The sequence below is a fragment of the Neomonachus schauinslandi genome, chromosome 10, assembly GCF_002201575.2.
Source record: "Neomonachus schauinslandi chromosome 10, ASM220157v2, whole genome shotgun sequence".
NCBI lineage: Eukaryota > Metazoa > Chordata > Mammalia > Carnivora > Phocidae > Neomonachus > Neomonachus schauinslandi.
Window position 1 is genome coordinate 69,908,413 of NC_058412.1, and position 8,832 is coordinate 69,917,244.

The 8,832-nt window shown below is 38.8% G+C and overlaps 1 pseudogene; it reads left to right on the forward strand.

The window, feature by feature from the left end:
- The first annotated feature begins 4,289 nt into the window (after nucleotides 1–4,289).
- On the forward strand, nucleotides 4,290–4,850 carry LOC110590415 (annotated as a pseudogene).
- Nucleotides 4,851–8,832: the final 3,982 nt, after the last annotated feature.

Here is an 8,832-nt window from a genome sequence, read left to right on the forward strand (position 1 = left end):
TCTAATGAAGCAGGGGAAGAAACGCTTAATTTAATGAAGCAGGGGAAATAGAAAATCTTCATGCAGAAAGAGAATTTGGATTAGGTCTTGAATGTTGAACAAAATTTTGGTAAACTAAGAAAATTTGAACTAAATTTTGATAAAGAAGAAATACATTCTAATCAGCAAAAACAAAACAAACATGATGAGAAGACCAGGTGTGGTTGGAAAGCTGGGAGCTGTGAACATGAGTGGAGCAGAGAAAGCTTTGATTGTCATGGAAGACAAATGTGAAGACAAAGCTAGTGGGCAGATCATAAAGCACCTTGAAAATCTACCTAATGAGCTTTAAAGTACTATTAAATAGTTGTAAATTTAATGTAATTTGAGCAAGGGAGTAATTAGGGCAGATAGGGTTTTAACATGATTTGCTGCTCACATAGAAGGTATGTTCAAAGAGCAAGAGAGTAGAGGAAGGGAGACCGGTTCATAGGCTACGGCAGTAATTCAAATAAGCAGTTAGGAGTGTCTAGAGTCAGACAGTGAAGAAGAAATGGGGAAAAAAATCAAGTAGACACATATGAGGGGCATATCTGAAAAGGATAGCTAGAACTCAGACAGGGGGTGCCTGGGTGGCTCACTTGGTTAAGTGTCTGCCTTCAGCTCAGGTCATGATCCTGGGGTCCTGGGATTGAGCCCCTCACCCACTGCCCCTGCTTGTGTTCCCTCTCTCGCTGTGTCTCTCACTGTCAAATAAATAAATCTTAAAAAAAAAAAAAAAAAAAACCCCTCAGACTGATGAGATAGGGAAATTGAAGAATAAGCAGTTTAAGTTGACAAGTAGGTTTTGAGATTGGGTGAATGGAACGATTGTGATATCATGTAGAAAATGTAGATGATATCATGATATCATGTAGAAAACACAGAACAGAGACAGACAAATAATCTGAGGAAAAAAAAAAAAAAAAACTTCAGTTTTGGGCATGTTAAGTGGAGGTCCTAGCAGAACAATCTGGTGACAATATCCAAAAGGAATTTAGCAGCTTATTAGGCATCAGACTGCTAGATTTGGCTCAGGTAGTGTTCTCAGGGTCATGAAGTTGAGCCCCACCTTGGGCTCTGGGGTCAGTATGGAGTCTGCTTGAGATTGTCTCTCCTTCTCCCTCTGCCTCTCCTGCTTGGGCATGTTCTCTTTCTCTCTCTAAAATAAGTAAATAAATCTTTAAAATAAATAAATGAAGATACAGGAGTGGATGTGTTTCTTTTCTAAGCATCATCATCATAATGCCAAAGAGTTCACAGTGTTGTGTGCCAGGCATTGTTCTTAGCATTTGTTAATGTTCATAACAGTCTGGAGAGGAAGGCACTATTATTGTCACCCTTTCATAAAGTGTGATCCAGAGGGAGTTAGTAATTGTCAGAGGTAACACTTGTATGTATGTGGTAGACTCAGGATTTGAACCCATGCAGACTGGCTCCAAACAATGTGTTCTTAACCTTGATACTCTGCTGTTCTCAACAGAAAGAATAGTGTGGGAAAATATACATCCAAGGCTGGAATCTTCAGGAGTACTCTTTTAAAGTCTGAGTGGGAAACTCACATACCCCAGTGTCAGACTGGGGTGGAGGGGAGGGCAGGACAACCAGGTGGTTAAGATAAAAGATGAGGGTGGAAAAGGGAAACAAAACTGCTGGTTGGTAGACAAATACTCTACAAAGCCAAGGAAGATGACCTTAGATTTGTTTCCCTTAAAAGAGAAGGGGGGCACCTGGGTGGCTCAGTTGGTTAAGCAACTGCCTTCGGCTCAGGTCATGATCCTGGAGTCCCGGGATCGAGTCCCGCATCGGGCTCCCTGCTCAGCAGGGAGTCTGCTTCTCCCTCTGATCCTTCCCCCGCTCTCATGCTCTCTCTCTCTGTCTCATTCTCTCTCTCAAATATATAAATAAAATCTTTTAAAAAAAAGAGAGAGAAAGGAAAACTCTATGGTGATTAAAAAAAATCTTTTGATCAATAGGATATGACTTTGGGGTCTTACCTTTCATTTTCCCCTTACTTTTTAATCTAGCCATATTACAGGTTACTTGTAGCACTTAATAAAAAGCATATCGGATATAGAAAGGTGGCCAAACTAAATCCATGAGAAAACTAATGCTCTGGCTGGATGTGCTGGATGTTGCCATCTATTTGGCTCTTCTTTTGCCACCTAGTCTCTCCCCAGTACCTCCCATTATTCTCCATGTCTCTGTCTTTGCAGAATCTGTTGTGTTTTCATTTTCAGTTTTTTTCATTGTGTACTCCACCATGATATCTCTTTAATGCCTTCACCTAGTTCATCTATAAAGGTGTATCTTAACCTAAACTTAAAAAAAAATAGGCAAACTATTTCAAAACCTCATGAGGCTAACCTTCAAAACAATCCATATTCTATATACGTAGGCAACTACAGTTTTCAGTACGGGCTGTCTTTTTAGGCGGTTTTTGGCATTTTACTGATTCCACATGTCCATCGTGAGGTGTGTGTGCTATGTATTGGATCCCTTGCCTGAGGTATTTTCACTGTAACATAATCACCCAGTCCACTCTACCCCTATGAGCTCAAATCAACTACTGGCCCTGTAGAAAATTTGGAATCCAAGTGTGGGGTACATGAGAAACTTTAGGTTTAGACTGTTCATCAGAGCAATCTAACATAAGTTTTGCCAAGGGCCCTGTATTAATCTCAGCATTTCAGCTGGCAGGTAGGATTGGGGTTCTTGCAGGTTCCCTATGCAAAGCAGGAGTTAGCTAAGAGCTTCTAACTCCTTGTAGATCTAAGTGAATCCATTTGCATACGATTTCCACAGTTCACAGTAGACCGAAGTTATTCCTGGGGTAGTTTAAAGATCCCTACTTATTTTCCCTGGGTTACGTGCATTTCCAGCTTTCCCATCTTTGTATCCTATCTTGGTTCCACCCTGCCTCCACCTAAATTTGAAATTCAGCCTTTACTAGATTTGATTTAAAAATCTACCCACATGTATACTTCATGGGAATGTTTTTGCTAAAGATATATAGAAGCAGTGGTAGAAAGGATTTTTAATTTAGTCCTGTAATCTGTTCTCCTTCCTTACCTACTTTCTTCTGTCAACTTCTCTCTCTCTCTCTCTCTCTCTCTCTCATATCTCTGGTAAAATCCCTTTCTGTAAAATCTTGGCCATTATTGATGCCTTTAGTGTCTGAGTTTTTTATCCTAAGAATAGTTGTTGCTGCTTGCCTTTCAAGTAAATACAGTATTCTCCCGAAGAGGCACTTTTATGAATAAAATTTTCTTCATCTCCTCACACTCATAAGACCTGTTTGTAAGTTTTTATAATATGCACACATGGCTCTGTGGTTTTCTTTAAGTTGTCCTCCAAATGAGTTCCCCTTGATTTGTCTACCTTGCCTGAATAGCAAGTTGCTCTAGATCTTTGCCAGGTTAGTCTGTTGATGAATGGTGTCGCTATTCTGCTTGTGCAATTAAGGAACTACCTTGTCCTCAATCCCTCGTATGGTCACTTATTCCTGAGCACCCTCTCTGAAACAGTTTACTCCTTTGTTTGATTACATGTTCTCACAACTGGCACTTGCACCACCTTGTGGACCCGCTGGGATTTCCAGACTTCACCTTTCTCATTTTCATTCATCTTACTGTTCCCTGAGTCCAAGTTCCAACACCATGGGAATGTTCAATAAATATTTATACTCAATGATGAAATCACACCTACTCTTTCTGCTTCAGAAAACCCATGGACAGGTCATTGCAAAGTGTTTCTCCTAGGTTGTTCTACTGCTATGCTAAGATGACATCCTGGAGTATGTTTTAAAGTCATGGTCCAGAACATACGTTACAACTAGGCTCTGATGACATGAAATAAAATTTAGGAACAAAATCCAAAGTAAAAGAGAACTAGTTGGAACCTAGATAATGTTTTTTTGTTTTTTGTTTTTGAACTAAGTTTCTTGTCCTCTTGACTTAAATATAGCAATGAAGAAAGTTCTGAGTACCTAGTACTATGAACATAATTATTTTAAACTGTCTCTTCTCAAGAGTACCATGCTGTAACCAAATAATTCCATTTATTTACCCTGGGGAAATTTTTGCACGTGTGCATCAGGAAACATGTACAAGAACATTAGTAGCAGGAGAGGGCAGACGAAGGGCAGCACCCATAAGGCAGATGGTTAAGGGGTGGCGAACGACTGGCCGTGCATCAAGGGGCTCTGGGCCAGTTGCCTGGGTTCTTGTGGCCACACTCTGGAGCAGCAGGTCCTAAGGTGCCTGTTGGGCATGTTGTGCCTGCAGTGGCCACCGCTGGCCTCAGATATTGCGGCTCTGTTACAGCAGATGGAGGTAGAATTAGGTATTCAGACCTTGAGCTTTGTGCTTTGGATGAAGCCCAGTAACTGGCAAAGAAGAAAGCTGACTTGTAGCTTGCATTATTGAGAAGCCAATAAGAAGAATGACCACTGCACCAGAAGCTAGACAGGAACCTTGTTGTGTTGGCCAAAGAGAAGCTTGGAGGCCAGCATGTTCGGATACTCCCACAGGCAGAATGGCAGCCTGAGGAGACCCTCTGAGGAACAGCTGAGCAAACCGTGGCGGCACTCCGAGAAAATGACATGGAAGCCAAGTTTCTGGGATTTGTACACTGTGGCCACTCCCAGTTCAAGTTCCCTCAGGCAATGGTGACAGGGAGCCTCAGGGTCAAAGTATTCTTCAAAGCACTGCTATCAACTTTTCCTAGGTGGGGAAGAAGGACCATCTTTCTGGGCCTGTATAGAGGAGCTGGGTGACTATTTGAAACCAAAATACCTGGCCTAGGTTGGAAGATTTCTCTTGGACCTCTGATGTATTCTGCTGCCTATGGATAATACTGAGGTCTGCGACTGGGGCCTCAAGGACATTGTGTGGTTGCCCTATCTTCACAGGGAACAGCACACAGCAAACTAAATTCAGGAAAATAAATGAATTTATCATTGAAGAAAAAGAAGAATGTTCATAGCATTAGAGGTAATGACGAAGCATTGATAATAGCTCACATATTCCCGTGCTGAAGAATCAATAAATAAATTGTATATTTATACAGTGGAATATTATACAGTGAAAAGTCAATGAACGACAGGTACATACATCTATATGGGTGAAACTAGAAGTAGTTTAAGCCAAGAACTGAGTTTTAGAAGACTATGTAAAATATGGCATTGCTTTTATAATACTCTAAAATAAGTAAAATAGTGTTTAGGTTGGAGCGCCTGGGTGGCTCAGTTGGTTAAACTTCTGCCTTCAGCTGGGGTCAAGGTCTCAGGGTCCTGGAACTGAGCCCCACATACAGCTCCCTGCTCAGCGTGGGGCCTATTTCTCCCTCTCCCTCTGCTGCTTCCCCTGCTTGTGTTCTCTCTCTCTCTCTCCCCCAAATAAATAGTCTTTAAAAAAAAAATAGTGTTTAGGCAGTTTTTCTTCCTGGTGACTTAACCAGGAAGAATGACATTTCCTGCAACTATGAATAAGAAGAGATGGAATTAAAGTCAGCCTTTTAACTTCTAAGGCTTTGTCATAGTGAAATGTCAAATATTGGCAAATACTAAATTAGACTGTACATTTTAACGGTGGGTTAAAAGTAAATTGATACAGGCTTTAGGAAAACATAAGAGAGTCTGTAGCAATGATTTTTAAAAGCATATTTTATGACTGGCAATTCTGATTTTTAAAAGTGAAAGTAATTCCAAGGTTCTTTATTACTTATTATTGATAATGTGAAAGCTTAGAAAGAGTATGACTGGCAATTAGAAATAGCGAAAAAGTTATGGTGGCATATCCTGATATTAAAATGTGTATTATCTTTTAAAGTTTCGGAAAAATATTCAAAACATGAAACCATGTTGCTAATATAATTAGAAACTGATACTGTAAGAAATTGAACTATAATCTTCATATGTCAACTACCTAAATACATATAAACATATTCATGACACAAGTTTTCTTTTAGGCATTGACAGTATTGCTGAGTTTCATCTAACTTATATTTTCCAGATTTGTCCAATTTATCTAAAGTGAACAGTTTTTTTTAAACCTTAAATAATAAAGCAATAAACTCTTAAAAGTGATGTATTGAAGGCCTTAGAAAATTTTCCTTTTGACTTGTCCAGCTGACCTTCAGTGTGGCAGAGAGAGCGCAGGCTAAGCATCAGGAGATCTAATTTTGCCACTAACTAACAAGCTTTGTTAGAAAATCTCTTTGAGCCGATTTCTTTGTCTTTAAAGTCTCCAGCCTATCTCAGAGGGTTTTTGTGAGGATCAAATGGCATAATGTATTTGTAATCTCTTTAAAAGTACGAAGTGTTGTACTAATGCTGGTGAGACAAAGCACTCTCAAGAGTGAGACAAAGTGATGGGCAACTCCTAGGTCACTTTTCTCCCTGTACTTGTCAGATCACAGATAGTGATTCACCTATGTTGTCTTGAACAAAATGAACGTTAGTCATTCCGAAGGACAACGCAAAGAATCGAGAGACCCAAATAAAAAAAAACTGTTGAATTCTCCAGAGTCAAGCTAAGGGCTGTCACTCGACTTAGTATTTCAGGATGGAAGTGAGGAGGAAATAGGCTACTAAGGAGGTCTGTAACCCAAGTGGAAATATGATGTGTGAAACAACACAGAGGAGCAGGAAAACACTAGTAACACTTGAAACCTAGGTCATACTTACTTGATGAAATAGACCTCAACATTCTTGATTTACTCATAACAAAGTTTTATGGCACCTTAAAATAATGGTTTGGTTGGAATATCATGGGCAGAGTAAGGAAAAGGAGCTAGTTCTGGTGAGAAAGCTAGGGAAGTTAAGGATGTATCTAATAGGAACTTTTAGATAAATTGGACTTCCACTTATGGATGATGCAAAGATTTAATCTGAACCTACTAGCTAACAACTCAGAGGTCTCCATTCTGCCAGTCCCTGTCACAACTGAAAGCCAAGTGATTAATACAAGACTTGGGTGTGCTAATTATCATGGAGAATACAGGAACTCTAATTCTGACAGCCTGGAAGTCCTACTTCCCAAAGAAAAAAGCCCTAAAAGCAAAAGACAGGATCATTGTGAATGCCCAATAATGTCATGGTTTCAAATTGATGGCTTCCATAATTAGGCACACGTTCATTTCATTAGATTTGTTTTTTGATTATAAAAACGAGCACAATGCAAAGTCATACTTTTACTGGTGAGTTGGAAGAAGGTGTGTGAAATAACATTCCTTAACATGCCTTTAAACCCATGTTGTATTGCTCAAAACTTTTGTCATGTTTTGAGTACAAGGGAATAAAATGATCTTCCTCATCTCCATCATATTTGTCACCCAGCTAAATTGGGAGAGCAATTGAGATGCCCTATGTGAGAATGTAGAATCATTTTGAATAAAAGCAGGAATACAAGGATGTTTTTACCATGTTACAATCCTGAGAGGGATTTTAAGTATATTGAACATACCTCTGAGTGTTCAAAGACTACAGACCGAATATATACATATATATATTCAAGTGCATGGTTATTCTGATACAAAAGAAAACATGAACACCTAGAAAGTTAATATAATCAACATGAATTGGAACAGTATAAAGTGAACAAGTGATGTAACTATGAAACCCTGATTTCACTGAAGATTAGTTTCATGAATTATTTTCATTTTTAAAAAATTTGGATATTTTATTAGAATGGGTGGCATTTTAGGTACTGGAAAATATAAATCAGTAATATTATGAGATGAAAAAAAGATTACTGAAAAGAAACCACGCACTGATGATTCAGAAATAAAATATAGTGAACAATGTATTATTTAAAATGACAAGAGATTTCTCTAATCTAGTGCAGATAGTTCTAAGCCAACTAAGGAATCGAGTCAAATAGTTCACAGCAGGTCTAGTCTGCAATCAAACAAAATCTTAAGATGAAAAGAAACACAAAAAATAGTTATTAATAAGAGGGACTTGTGAAATCCATATTGTTGTGGCAGAAGTGTATGTCTAAAAGTAGAAGTCCTAAGCCGTGGCACTGGCTCTGCCTTTTGGTAGCTGGCTGACTGGATGAATCCACTCTCTAAGCTCCAATTCCCTCACTAGGAAATGAGCAGCAAATAATAATTTCCCTGACAAGTTTAAAGAGTTTTTATAGATGTCAAATACATCAAATGAAATACTCAGTTTCAAATGCAATAAGCTGCAATGGGTTCTACAAAAGTAAAGCATTACTGAGAAAATAGATAGACTTAAAAAATATACTTTTTTTAAAAAAAGATTTTATTTGAGAGCAAGAGTGAGTGAGCATGAGTGGGGGAAGAGGCAGAGGGAGAAGGACAAGCTGACTTCCTGCTGAGCGTGGAGCCCGAAGGCAAGGCAGAGCTCATCAAAGGATCCTGAGATCATGACCTAACCCGAAGTCAAACGCTTAGCCAACTGAGCCACAGGTGCCCCCAAAATAGACTTTTAAAATACATTTTTGAATATATAAATTACTCATTCGACTTCAGTCTTACCATTTTTCATAATAAGCTGATAAGCTTTTTAGGGTTTTCTACAGGGACAAAGTGAAAGTTAGTAGAAAATGCCAACTTAGAACCCTTTAGCCCATGTTAGACTTTTTTTTGTTTATTGGCTAATACTCATTTTGGGAAACTTAGAGTGTGTACCTCATGTTTCTCATATGGTCTGTTAGGTTCAGAGAAGTCGCTATTTAATAAATACTAATTTTAATATTCTCAGTGGCTAAATTACTGGTGTGAAATTCTCTAATCCCTCAATACATTTCGTTCTTCTAAAGAGAGTTTGTTCTGTCCCTAGAT